At 45.1% G+C, this 15,007-nt stretch overlaps 1 pseudogene; it reads right to left on the reverse strand.

Annotated features, from left to right (window-relative positions):
• Window positions 1-11,111: 11,111 nt before the first annotated feature.
• Window positions 11,112-14,795, reverse strand: LOC134375610 (thyrotropin-releasing hormone receptor-like; annotated as a pseudogene).
• Between the last annotated feature and the right edge of the window lie 212 nt (window positions 14,796-15,007).

Here is a 15,007-nt window from a genome sequence, read left to right on the forward strand (position 1 = left end):
CTCCATTTTATCCTCTCCTATTCCTCATTCCTCCTTCCTGGAATCACCTCCCAGATAAACTCTATGTATAACCCAGGAGCTATATGCATTTTTACATAACATGATAAAATGGCATTGTATACTGTACCCTGCCTTCTCTTTCTACCATTTCTTTTTCAACCAGAAGAGGAAGCAAATGAAGATTTGAATTGAAGATTATAGAGTCAAAGTTATCTTCATTCATTCACTTTGAATGAAGATTATAGAGTTCATATCTAGGTCATGTCATTCTAATTACTAAATAGATACTGTTTTTATGTTAAATGACTGTATCACCTAACAGGAACCATAAAAACATAAAAATCATGAATCCTGCTGAGTTTTTATCCAGTAAGAGCTTCCTCAACAAAAGTTTAAAGAGAAGTGGAAGACTAGAATTTACTTTTTAAAAAGCATTTCTCAAGATATGCTTTTTCAGCATACCAAATACTTTTACAAAGATCCTTTTAAAGGGTATTTATTGCAGCATTGTTTATAATAGAAAAAAAAGAAATAGCATAAATGTGTATTAGTAAAGAATGACTAGTAAATTATGTGCATGTACACAATGAAATGCTATGCAGGAACTAAGAATGAATAAGGTTATCTGTATGTTGTAATAAAAAATGCCTATAATATACTGTTAAATGAAATAAACAAGCGGCAAACAAATACATAAAGCATAATTCTATCATGTATATATATATATGTTTAGATAAAGATATGTACATTTAAACAGATATAGATATGATTGTGTAAATTCATATAAAATTTAGAAAAGATATGCTCCAAAACTTAACAATGGCAATCCATGGGATATGAGATTGTTTAGGAAAAAAAGGGACTTTCACTTGTGGATCTATGTTATTTTCCTACGAAGAAGTAAAATGAATGGTTTTTCCGGTTTGTGTATGAAAGAGACACAAAATGAAAGAGGAATATAAAGGCATTCTTAGCCTATTAATTGAACTTGAATTTCAAATGCGTGTGTGTATGTCTGTATGTGTGTAAAAAGAGGAAATAAAATGCACACAGATCATCACTGAAATAAGCACTGAAGAAAAGGCTGGAATAAAAATATTAAATATTTATTACTTATAGGTAAATTTTATTTTTGATGTTAAGTATTTTCTTTTTAAAATTTACCTTAGTGTTTAAGCAATTTCTGCCTGTCCTGAAATCATTCCTTCTTCCGTCTTGCCATGTGTATTAGTTTGCTAGGGCTGCTGTAACAAGGGCCACTATTTGGGTGACTTAAACAACAGAAACCTACTGCCTCACAATTCCGAAGTCCAGAAGTCTGAAATCAAGGTGTCAGCAGGGTTGGTTCTTTCTACAGCCTGTGAGGGAGAGCTGTTCCTCTCTGTCCTAGCTTCTGATAGCCTCAGGCACGCCTTGGCTTGTAGTGATGTCCCTCATGTCTTCACATCATCTCTCCTCTGCATGTGTCTGTCTCTATACCCAAATTGCTTGCCCCTCCCTCCCCTTTTTTGTCAGTAAGGACACAGTCATATTGGATTAGAGCCCACCCTAACGACCACATCTTAAACTTGATCATCTACAAAGACCTATTTCCAAATAAGGTCATATTCACAGGCACCGAGGGTTAAGATGTCAACATCTTTTGGGAGACATTACACTATCCAACAACCCTGCTGACAGCTCTATTAGAATAAAATTATGACTTCTTATTTATTTTTATATGTGTCTGGACATCTCTCTTCAGAGTTATTTGGCCAATATGACATAACTGCGTCTTGGAAGGGTAGAAATTCACACACTGAATCTACTGCAGAGATAGCGAATCTCAGGCTGATCCCACTATATCGATAAACATTTGTTGAATGAATGGTTTGGAAAAAAGAGGGGAAAATATTGCAAGAATGAGGAACAAAACAAAGAAAGTGTTAGAGAGGGCGGGCGTTTGAGTTCTGTAGCTTCCCAGGCACCCAATTCCAGGGCTCAAACCTGATCAGCTAAGGGCAGGGAATGGTCCCTAGAGATGATGAATTAGTTAGGATAGTCCAGCTTATGTTTCAGTAAAATATACCCAACAATCAGTCTCCCATTCTTTTTATGCCACTGTCTTATATTTCATTTCCATAGATCTATTTCTGGTTTCCTTGTTTTGTTCTGCTGGTCTAGCCTGCCCGGGGCAGATGACACGCTGTGCTAATTACTATAGCTTTAAAATAAGACTTCATATCAAAAGGAGACTTGTTATTCTTTAATTTGATTTGGATTTTTTTTTTTTTTTTTTGCTCTTCCATTTGAATGTTATGCTCAACTTGTCAAGTTTTGAACTAGATAGAAAGAAGGAGGAGGAAAAGAAAGAGGAAAAGAAGGAAAACTTTGTAGGGATTTTGAGGCAAATTTCATTAAATATAATAGATTGATTTGAGGAGAATTACCATCCTCATAACAGTTGCATCTTCCCATCCATGAACATGACATAATTGCTCACTTATTTAGGTCTTAATATATATTTTTTTAATTTTTAAAAATATTTCACCATTTTTTTGCCTTAACCTGATTTAATAATATTTATTTCTATTACCTTAATATTATTGCCAGTATTGTATATGGTAATTTAAAAAGTTACATTTTCCAAATGTTTGTTGTTGGTTAATGAAAATGCTTTATTCCAGCAACTTGCTGAATTCTCTTATTGTTCTTATAGTTCTCTATAGATTTTCTTGGATTTTCTATTAAGATGAACCTTCTATGTGCATTTCAGTACTATCTAATACTTAAACTTTACTTGTTTAACTGAGCTGGTTAGGACCTCCAGTTATAAGAATAGAAACCATACAGTAGGCATCATGGACTAGTTCTTAACCTTAGTGATACTGTCTATAAAATGCTATTTTTTATTTATTTATTTATTTTTTGACTGGTAAGGGGATCTTAACCCTTGGCTTGGTGCTGTCTGCACCACGCTCAGCCAGTGAGCGAACCAGCCATCCCTGTACAGGATCCGAACCTGCGGCCTCAGCGCTGACAGCACCACACTCTCCTGAGTGAGCCACGGGGTCAGCCCTAAAGTGCTATTTTTATATATAATGCTTGATGTATAGTTTTGGTAGATACGCTTTATTCGGTTAAAGAATTTTCTTTTATTACTGGCTAAGAGGTGTTTTGTTGCTATTACCATGAAAGAATGTTGAATTTTATAAAATGGTATATTCTTTTGCATCTTTTAAGACGACATTATGTTTTTTACCCATTTGTCCATAGATGGGAAAATACATTCACAGATTTTTAAAATTTTAACCAGAAGAGTAACTCTAAGCATAATTAAACTCAGGATTTACCATATATACCTTTTTGTACATTTCTGGATTTATATGTCTAATTTTTATCCAGGATTTTTATATCTATATTTATTACTGACATATTATATGTAAGAAATACATATTCCTTTCTTTGCCTGAATTCAGTATTGTGGTTGTAAAGCCTTATAAAATGAATTGGCGAACATTCTCTTTTTTCTTTTCCTTGGAGGAGTTTTTCTAAGATTAATTTTCTCTTCTTAGAACTCACTTGTAAAATTTTCTGGCACTAGTGATTTTTTGTTGTCATTTTGTGGTTGTGTTTTTGTTCTGTTGTAGCTATGTTCAGAATTTCTATTATTCATAAATTGCTTTACGTTACATTTTTGTAGGACCTTGTCCATTTCAGCTAAACTTTCAAATTAACTGGCACAAAATTGCATATGGTATTATTTTTGAAAGTTTTGATATTCTCTACTGAATCTGTGCTTAAGTTCCATTTTCCATTCCTAAATTTGGGGGGAGGGTTGTGGGAGGGTCTTCTCTGCCTTTAATTCCTTCATTTTTATAGCCAGAAACTTTTACATTTTGTTAGTATTTTTCAAAGTTCAGCTTTTGGATTCAACTGCATGAAAGACCCTGAGCGTGAATCATCTCTAAACCACCCTTCAGAACCATGAACGGTGATAATAATAAATGACGTTACTTTACACCACTAAGGTGGTAGTGGTACATTACACGGCAAAGGATAACTGATACAGATGGCCAAATAGTGATCAAGGATAGGAATTCCAGGCCACAGGAAAGTGAGGGTGGGGTTTGATACCAGACCGGAATAATGAGGAGCCCAGGCACTAGGGCAGGGCAGGAGAGGCGAGGCCTGGAGGGAGGGAGGCCGGCGGGGAGGGAGAGAGTAAACAGAAAGGCAGACTGGCAAGCTGACATCGGATGTGCCGTTTCCATGATGGCCTCTAGGTGGCAGCACGAGCATGGGCCAGCCGCTGTCAGTCTCGGAGGATGAATTCTGTGGTCCTGTCAAGGAAGGCTCAGTGTCTGTGGCTGCAAAGTAAAGAACGCCTGGCTGACAGCAAGGGCGGAGAAGGCCCAGGAAGTCCTAAATCTTGCTGATACAACAAATAATGGCAATTCTCCCGCGGCTGTTAACTTGGGCCAATTTATTTGTGGCGGACATCTGTTGTTTTGGTCCTCCTGATACCCATACCTCCTTTTTCTAACAAACACTTCCATTTTCCTTTGCAAAATTACCCCACACCCACTCACGTCTGCCACATTTACGCTCACAGGCTGTGCACTGCCCAATTCCAGAAGATCCATCCATTTAGACTGTGCTGACTGGTGCTCGCTGGGATTGAGTAGTGCCCGACCTATACGACCGTCGGTGCAGCACCGAACGGTGGTCCAAGTTGCCCACTGTATTCCTGGCCGGGGTGCAGGCACATGATCCGAACCGAGCATGTCATGGATTTAAATCTGAACACCAGTCAGAATATGGAGCTGATTCATTCTGATACGGATGCCGTGAGGAAACTGCCCATTAGTTCCAGCTACATGGGTCTTCAGGGTGATCCTGGTTCTGGTTCTTTCCAACTCCAATAAATTCCTTTTTGATTTAGTTGGCTTTTTGATTTTTTAGTTGGCTTTTGATTTTTAGTTGGCTTTTTGATTTTAGTTGGCTTTTTTGATTTAGTTTACTTTCTGTTGTAGCAAACAAAGAACCCCAACAAGTCACAACCTATACTTCAAGCCTTCCTCAAAGTGGGAGCCAGATGTTGGGAAAGGGTGGCCATGAACTAAGGGTGGAATTTTAGGACTGAGGTCTAGGAGGTAAATGGGGTGGAAACCTCTCAAGTGACCTAAACCAGTGCATTGAGATGTTGGGACCCGTGCAGAGAGCAGCCAGACGTGGACTATGTCAGTTGGCAGAGAGTGGGTACTAATAGTAGTGGTGGCTGACGCTGAGCTTTGGCAGCTCTGAAGCCCAGGCCTTCCCCAGGCTCCCAAAGCCCCAGATCTAGCTCTGCATGTTGATAGCCATCTTTCACAGCAGAGGTTGTCCACTGTGCGTGGTTCAGCTCTAAAGTTCCATGGAGGTGCCTCGGGGAGGATATCCACTAAAAAGCTTCCAGTTATAAGAAAAAACCCAGCTCAGCTGGGTTTGGACAATAAAGGAGACTTACTGGTTCATGGAACCAAAAACTCTCAGCAATAGGGCAGGTGGACAAACACAGTGGGTTGCTGACCCAACAGCTATCCTCCCCTCTTTCCCTCATTTAAAGATCCCTGATTTGTTTGGGCTGCAGTGTGTCCAGGGAAGGTGGGTCCCTCTGCAGCCACAGAAAATAAGCCATGACTGGTTATGACAATCATGATGACTCTTCTTCCCTTTGGGAGTGATTGGTTTAAGGGGTTCTGGCCAATGAGAAGTAAGGGGGAGTCTGAGGGGCTTCTGAGAAAGGTATTCTTCTTGGCTGAGAAAAGAATTGTGGGATGAGAATCCTTTTACCTTCTTTTTCTGTTTGCACATGTCACGTAAGGCTGTGATGCAAGAAGCTGCTGTAGCTGTCTTGTGATCATTAGGAGAGACACTACTGACCCACAGAAAAGTAGAAAAATGAATGTGCCTAGATCATTGATGATATCATTGAGCCACTGAGCCAGTCCTGGAATTGCCTGCTCCCAGACTGTTTAAGTGAGATAATATAATGCTTTATTGTTTATGTCAGTTTTAGCTGGGTATTCTGTCACTTACAGGCAAAAGTATCAAACCAGTACAGGGACTTTGGGCATAGGTCCCAAGCCAGGTCTGGTTCTGATTCTTTTGGATTCTCTGGACCCTTCCCTCTTTATGTTTTGGCTTCATACTCAACCTGGTGTTTCTTAAGGTTGTAAGATGGTTTGCAGAAACATCCAGGGCTACCTGTGTCCTAACTCTCCTCTGGGAGAAAAAGAAAAAGCATGTTGATTCAACAGACAGCAAACAAAAGTCTGGAGCCAATCGTGGGGTTGAGGGAATTCCTTGCGCTCTTGACTTAGCTCGATTAAGCCCTTGGCATTGCCCTGATCAGTGAGTCAAGGAGATGAGATTGGCCACATCAGTTAAGACCAATCAAGCCCAGTCCCTGGTGCTGGGATGGATCAGTTCTACCCAATTAGCATAGCCTGGCTGTGGTACAACAGGAAAGGAAGGATGGATGCTGGGGAAGTAATCACGATGTCCCCTACAGCAGGGAAGTGTAGGGTCAGGGCCCCACCTCCTCATCCTCCTTCGACAAGAGCATCTCCACTTTGATTTATCTACTAGGTTTACACATATCCTTTCATTCTGAAAGGGCTCCACAGCTTCAAATGCTACTATATAGGAAAAAAAGAGTACATGATGGTGTCTGGAATCCAGGTTCTAGAATCAGAGACTTGGAATTCCAGTCCTGACTCCACCTGTTTACTTGTGTGTGACATTAAGGGAGTCACTTAATGCCTCTGAGTCTAATTTCATCACCTATAAAATGCCAATGCAGATAGTACCTGTCTTTTCAGGCTGTGAGGAGGATGTGAGAAGATGGTGTAAAGGAATCAGCACAGTACTGGACACACGGTGTCAGCCATCATCATCAATGATTACTACCGTCTTTGTTGTATAACACATGAGACTTTTCAAGGTTCCTTACTGGATCCACAACAGTCTAATAAAAACTGGCAGGGCAAGAATTTTATTTTATTTTTTCCCCTAGAAAATAAGGACTTAAAGAAGTTCATGGGGAGTTTGAACTCAGATCTTCTGCACTGGCTCTGGGGTACCTTGAGCCCCACCAGGTTGACTGTGTTGTGACTGAGACCCCAGAGGCACAGTGGTTGCTCCAGAGCCTGATTGTTCAGCAGAGTTTACAGACTGGCAAACACAAACCTGTTTTATTTGTTCTGTACCTTCACTTCCTTTTAATAGAGTCAATATTTTTAACAGAAGTTGTGCATCAAAATCCAGTTTCTGGCTTCTTTGGAAAGTAAAGACCAGGCTACACTGAGCCTGCGTTTCCCATGGCAACGAGTGCCTGGAGCTGGGGAGGAGCTCCCTCTAGGCAGCCTCGCCCCCTCCCCAGGCCCCGCTGTCCAGGGCCTGTCCGAGCTTCTGTGCGGCCCCAGTCCTTCCCCAGGGTTTATTCACCCTTTTTATTCATGACATTTTAAATTTTAATTTTTATTTACTTTTTATTGAAAGATAATTGATTGTATATATTTGTGGGGTACAGAATTGAATATCAATACATGTGTACAATACGTGGTGATCAAATCAGGATAGTTAATATACTCATGTTTACAAAACATAGTCGATCTTTGTGACCCTTGACTAGTTTCTCGCTAACGTCCCCCCTCCCCCTCCCCATCTCTAATAACCACAGTTGGGGTTTTTTTGAAAGTTCAAAGTATTATTGTGATTCTTTCTTTCTTTTTTCTTCCTTTCTTTCTCTTCTTTCTTTATTTTAGCTCTCACTTATGAGTGAGGACATGCAGTATTTCTCTTTCTGTGCCTGGCTTATTTCACTTAACATAATTTTCTCTAAATTCTTCCATGTTGTTGCAAATGGTAAAATTTCATTCTTTTTTTATGGCAGAGTAGATTCCATTGAGTATATGTACCACATTTTCCTTATCCAGTCATGACATTCTCTATCGATGTGAACCAAGGCCAGGGGAATTGCAGGAACTTCCCAGTGTGTTCCTGGTCCGATGCCTCCCTGTCTGCACTCTCGCTGGCTGTGGACATTTCCATGTTCCTGGTAGACAAGTTCACTATTATCGTCATGCCTTTATTGTGGCCCTGCTACCTAGAGGGCAGCCTGCTGGGCATTGCAGGCACTACAAAGATGACACCAAGAGGTTCCCTGCCATCAGGAGCTCCCAGTCTAGCAGGGAAGGAAGGGAGGAAGGACACATGCAGTCGCTCAGAACACCTGAGCCACATGCTCAGGAGAATTGTCACCCATGACATGGAAGTAGGGAGGGCAGAATTAATCACTGAGGGGCAAGGCGGTCAGGGAAGGCCTCCCAGGGGTCAGCTCAGCTCTGCTCTCCATCTAACCCAGGCTTGCTCATGACTGAGCACATGAAGAATTGGCCAGGGGGGCTCAACAGAGAGGCCCCTGGAATCTCACTGAAAGCTCTTTTGTGCACCTGTCCTCCCTCCTCTCCATACCCAATAAGGTTATTTACCACCCTCCATAGTGAAGGAATAGGATATGGAGAATGGATTCGAGGAGACAGATAGGTGCCTGGACAGCTTTGCACATGGTCTTGAATTCTACTGAGATCTCTGCCCCTGGGGATATTCAGGGATGCTGGAAAGTCCCTTAGCAATGGTATGGAATGAATTCAGGGACTCAGAGGGATTGCTGAAACCTCAGGGAGTCACCTGGCCTTTACATGTCACCAAATTGGAGGGATGAAGGCTGTGTCCTTATATATATATATATATATATATATATATATATCTTCAGAAACATCTGGGAATCAGGCCTGTTTTTGAAGAAGCCAATAATCAAAAGTCTCTCTCCTCATGAGGTCAGCCAGAGGCATCTCTTGCTACACAGAGGACAGACTCCAAATGTGCTGAGGCTGAGAGGATATGACAAGGTCCTTCGTATTCACATCCCTGCTCCATTCTGAACACCTGGGCTTCAGGCTCCACCTCTTCACCAAAGTCAATTAAGACTGAGTCTTTGTGGGAGAATGAACACACGTGAGAGTCTAAGGGCAGGACCTCTGAATGCACGGTTCCTCTCAAGGCCAGAGAGACCTTGAAAAGGCTGATGCTCTCTCCCATCACCATGGCAACATGATGGAATCAGCCAATGGAAAGACAGAGCTGGCAAGAGGCAGAGGGGAAGATGAAGGCTCACTGACAACCCCAGGAAATTCTGTCTGGGGAGCCTCTCAATAGGGCAAGGCCACATGGGGTTAACTGTTAAAGTTAGTCTTTGGGTCTTTGACATTTACAAAGGGGTATCAGCTTCACCAGAAAGAACACTCTAAATCACAGAACATTAAGGTTAGAAATAATGGGGAAACTGAGGCTGAAAGGTCTTGGTTGACATGTCCAAGATCACACTGTGGGTGGATGGTGGAGCTGGGACTCAGATCTGGGGCTCCAGACTTCTTAGTCTTTTACTTTTTACAATCTCATGCTGCCTATCCTACCAGATTGCCCCTGAATCTTTCTCAATATTGACTCTCTATAGGCATCAAGGCTGCTCCTGAAGTGTCCAGGGACCCAAAGCAATGAGACAAAGGTGGGAGTCAACAGCATCCCAAGCCAAATGCTCTCAACCTCAGCCCTTCCACCTCTCTCCTGGGCAGAGATTCAGTGCTCAACTCGGCTGGACAGCTCCCATCATCTTTGGGTGATTCTCAATATCCTTTGAAACATGGGTGGTTTCTGAGGAGTCTCACAGCTTCAAGAAAGGGCTAAACCTTATTTTTAGCTGTTTACCTAGGATTATGGCTAGATGCTAATACTGGAGGAGTGGGCTTAGCAAGGAGGGCCTGCCACACCACTGGTTGGAAGGGGCAAACAGATAAAAGGTACCATTTGCCTACCTCTGTTCTCTGATCTTGCATCCATACTGTCTGGTACAGAATTCTAGTGTTCACCCAGATCCAGTTCTTGTTACCTTTTGTGATCACAGGTTGCTCTGCTGCTTTGTAACTAGATGGCCAGATTATTGGTTGCAGGCTGAAGTGCCATCTGTCACTTATTGGTTGAAGCATTCAATCGCCAGTTGAGACCTGTTCAGACTCCCTTCCTCTGCTATGAGGATCATAGGAGCACATCTTGAAGAAGCTGGTATCACAAGACTAAAGTAGCCTGGATCTCTGGGTCACAACATGGAAAAGAGCTGCACTCCAAATATGATGTTCTATGAGAAAGAAATAAACTTTTGTGTATAACTCACTAATGTTTGGAGTCATTTGTTATTGCACCAAAACCTACCCCATCCTGACTAATATGCACAGCTTTTCATTATAGTGTAGCAAGTCATGTCTGCATATTAGGTTTAAAAATTTTTAAAGGTGCCACTTTTGAAGGGTGTGTTCCACAGACCAGCTAGGTTTCTGGCTTTGCCCTCTGTGCTCTGGGCAGTAAGAGTGGCCACAAAGTTTTGCTGCTCTTTGCACCTCCACAGTAACCACTGGGGAAGCCTCCTGTATCACCACTGGACACTGAGCCAGCTGTTACATAGAAGCAGCATGTGTCATCATTCAGGGGGAGGCAACATTTGGTGTTCATCCTGGCAAAAAGGGGCCCCTTAAATTCCCAGGAAGAGGGCCTACAGATTTCCAGGAGATCCTTGGCAGCTCTTCCCACCTTACTCAGTCTCCACAAATGTTTACCCACCCAGTCTGCCATTAGGCCATATAGTGCTTTTATGTAATTTATAAAAAGATGCCCCCTCTTAGATTCATATATTTATTAAAATATGTATTATTTATATTTACTCTGCTGTCTGTGATGTGAATGGTGATTCCTAGGATTGTGCAGTGCACAACTTGTTCACCTCTACCAGGCAGCCCTGAACACCACTCCCTCCTCCACCAGCAATGCCTCCCCCAGAGCACAGAGACCCCTTCATTACCATAGGTATAAGGTGGTAGACCTTGCCCAGAGGTGCCAGGATCCCATTCCTGTCTGGACAGCATGCTCATCGCTTCCTTCTAAGAGCCCAACCTGTGCTGCAAACACTCTTTGATGACACTGTAGTAAATGGAGGTGTCCTCCTGGGGTGGGAGCTTGGGCTGGGCCAGCTGGCACTAAAACAGCCCATGGAAGACCTCCCAGAAGCACTGGGACATGAGGTCATAGATGATAGGGTTGATGGCACTGTTCAGGTAGATGCAAAGGTGGCAGAAGAGAAGAAAGCTGAGGTTGAGGTAGGGCGTGCTCAGGAAGGAATTCATCACCACCAGGGGTGGTAGGGCATCCACAGCAGAGCAAAAAGGACCACCACCACAGCCAGCATCTTGGTGACCTTCCAGGTAAGACAGGAAAACAGTAATGCATGGGTGCCAACGGAGAAACCTGAGCTCCAGGTCTCTCTGCAAGCTTTCAAAAGGAGGAAGCCAAAAGAGCACGCTATGCCTCACGCGTGCCCTCCCTTCAACTCCATCCCCACCTAAGAAACTTGTACGCACCTTCCCATTCCCTGCTCAAGTCATTCTTACTGGGAAGCCTCCCCTGCTCCAATCCGCCCCCAAAGCCCTTGGATGGGCCACCACTTCCTAGAAGCAAATTCATTAGCCCCCTGGGCCTTGGGCCCTTCCTCCGTAAGATGGAGACATAGCGCTGCCTTTGTCTCAGGTGGATGTGAGGCTTAAAGGAGTGGGTGAAGGTAAAACACTTAGAACGGTGCTAGGCATGGGATCAACGCTACATGTGTGACTCCTGCTGCAGCTGCTGCTACAGCCACCACCACCTCTACTTCTACTACTGTTACTACTGCGTGGGGTTCAGAGCAGGGCACAGCTGGGCTAGAATCCTGGTCCCACCACTAACCAACTGTTCAGCCCTGGACAGGCCTCTTTCTCCAGCCTCTCCCAACAACACTCCCAGCCACATGCTCACTTCTGGTACTTTCCTTCATCTTACTTCTTCCATCCTGACTCTCCTGCCCGCCTTTGTCCAGGACTGCCTGTAGTGCCTTTTACCCCACCCCCTCTTCACCTTCCTAACTCTTCAGATCTCCCCCATCACATCCCTGACAGCTCTGGACTGCATAAAGCTTCCCAGAGGTGGTGCACGCTGGAAGGTGTTTCAAAAGATACATGGTTTCTAAATTCTGTAATGAAAGTGCCACAAGGGGGCTTCTGTCAAGGTGATGCAGGGACATCTCTACTACTGGAGAGGGCAGCAGGGTGCCCCGTCCTCACTGGCTCCCTAAGAGACCAAACCTTGGGTAGCAGAAGTTCACTTACTAGAACTTAAATTGCTCAAATAGTCCCAGCACTGATTCTGCCCAGAAAACCCTGGACACATTCAATCAGCTCTGAGGAACGTGGGAAAGCCAACTTTCTCATCGGGAAGGAAGCTAACCTGGACTGTTGCAGCATGTGGCTGCGTCCATGGGTTTAGTTCCTATGAATGATCTCTCTAAAGAGGCCTGGCCCAGACTGAGCCAATAAATTTCTGTGCTATAATATTCTCCAGGAACCCCAAAATCTCAGAATTCCCTAATCAGTCTTGACTCCTGATTTTACCAAATTTAGATTCAATTCCATTCTATTATAGGCTCACTCGGGTGATAAATACTGGGTAGGAGTATGTGGGCTCTGGAGCTAGGTCGAGCTCTGCCACTTACCAGCTCTGTAACTTCGGGCAGCCCCTCTGTGCCTTATTTTCCTCATCTGTCAAACTAGGATGATAACAGTACATGCATCATAGAGTTGTACAAATTCAAAATGTTCATTTGAGTAAAGTGCTTAGACCAGTACCTGGCACATAAAAAATACCCAGTAAATGTTAACATTTTGCTTTTATTTAATGCCTCTTCCCAGTTGTAATTGTAGGCTGCATTCTGCAAGGACTCTCTTAGGTATCAAAGAATGTTCAGTCTACAGATAACCCCCCTTATAAAAAAATGCATGAATGCTCCAACAAAACACAATAATAATAGGTACCATATATTGAATACTTACTATATGTTGGATTCATAATTTTTACTACCATTCATTTTACAGAGAAGGAAATCAAGGTAGTGGTGGGCCAGCAGCCAGAGATGAACATTTCAAAACTGCTCAGTCGGTACCCCGCCCTCTCCCGCCTAAAAACCGTCTTGAGCTGAGGTGCCTGCAGCAAGGCAGACCAGATGGGCTGTTCGAGGCGGCTAGAAGGAGCCCCCTAGAGTGCGCCTACCCCGGGAGGCAGGGAAATGGCACAGATGGTCCTCGACTGGCTCAGGGAGTGACTGAGCCCGGATGAGGTGTCCTCCCCGCTCCCCTGCAAGTTGAGGGTGGGGGCGGGAGGCTGAGGATAAAGGCCAGTTGTGCCCAGGGATCTCCCCTCCCACCTGCATTCCCGGAGAACGCCTGGGTGGCCACGCTGCTGGAGTGGGGGTGCGAGACATAAGGAGTCCTGGGCACGTGGGTGCGCACCCAGTTTCCTGGTTCACCTTCATCCCTTCCTTGTTTCCTTTGAGCCTGTTTCCTTGTCCATAAAAACAGACATTAAACTGCCCAACAGGGGTAATATCAGGAAGGATCACAGAACCAGGCACACAGTAAGCGTCCAGTAAATGCTAGATCTCTCCCAACCTCACTAAAACCCATCCATCCTCTTGGATTTTCAGAATCTCCAGGTCCGTTGAGGCAGCTTTAGTGTCAGATGAAACACTATGGCCCTGGGAAAGTCACTTCGCCTCTCTGAGCCTCAGTTTCTCCATCAGTAGAAGAAAGAGAATAATAGTTGCCCAAGTACGCTAGTTGTGGAAGTTTAGTAATAACAACCAGCATTAATTGTGACATTCAGTGGGCTAAAGACTTAACATGAATTATCTCACTTCTCTGGACACTCCAATGCTGTAGGCATTGACTCTACCCCATATAAAAGAAGAGGAAACTGAGGTTCAGAAAGGCAGAAACAATGCCTCCCCAAACGCAAATCTAGTAAGTAGCACAACAGGGATTTGAACTTGAGGCCTTTGACTCCATAAGCGCACAAGTTTTCACTGACCATTCTGCTGGCTCGGTACAAGGGTCCGGGCGTGGACGGAGGTCCCTACCTGCTTTCGAGAGTTGCAGGCTCCCTTCCTGCCCTTGGAGGGGAAGCTCGCTTGGCCGGCAGGACCGCCCTGGAGCGCAGATCCCGGGCGCTGGGAATGGCCTGGAGGCAGCGGGCGGACGAAGAGGACGCGCGCGATGAGCGTGTAGAGAAAAGTGGAGAGGCCCAAAGGCAGCGCGTAGAAGAGCGCGAAGTCCAGGAAGGAGACCGGCAGGTAGAGAGTGCGCGACGTGCGGTAGCCGCATTCCATCTGCACGCCGTCGGCATACGCGGCCTCGCGAGTGTCCACCAGGAAGAGCCAGAGCACGCAGTAGGCTCCAGTGCCCAGCCACACCAGCGCCGCGATGCGCTTGGCCCGCGCCACGGTGCACAGCGCCTGGGCGCGCAGCAGGTGGCAGATGGCGAGGTAGCGCTCCACGGCGAACGCCGTGATGGAGCCCGTGGAGGCGTTGATGCCCACGTACTGCAGGTAGGTGATGCCCAGGCAGCCTGCGTGGCCAAAGACCCAAACTCGGGCGGACGCCGCCTAGGCCACAGTGGGCACTCCGGCCTCCAGGAACACCAGCAAGTCCGCAGCGGCCAGGCTCAGCAGGTAACAGTTGGTGGGTGTGACCATGTGGCAGCTCCAGGACCACCATGGCGTTACCCGCCACACCCACGGCGCACACGAGGGGCACCAGGGTCAGAGTCACCGCCTGCACAGCCAGCGGAGGCCGGGGCATGGTGCCCAGGCCGGACGCGTTGGCGCGCTCGGAAGACCCGGTGGGGTTCTCCATTCTCTCCTGCCCCAGCTGCACGAGTTGGGGAATTACCCCGGGCTGCAAACGTGCGCTTGGGGAGGTGGGGATGCTCTCCGTGCTGGGAGCCGGGGGTCCCGCAGCTGTCTCCGTCCGAATTGTTTCTCCAGTCAATGCAGGGTCCTACTGCCGCCGCG

Source organism: Cynocephalus volans, chromosome 1 (genome assembly GCF_027409185.1).
Source record: "Cynocephalus volans isolate mCynVol1 chromosome 1, mCynVol1.pri, whole genome shotgun sequence".
NCBI classification, from domain to species: Eukaryota; Metazoa; Chordata; class Mammalia; order Dermoptera; family Cynocephalidae; genus Cynocephalus; species Cynocephalus volans.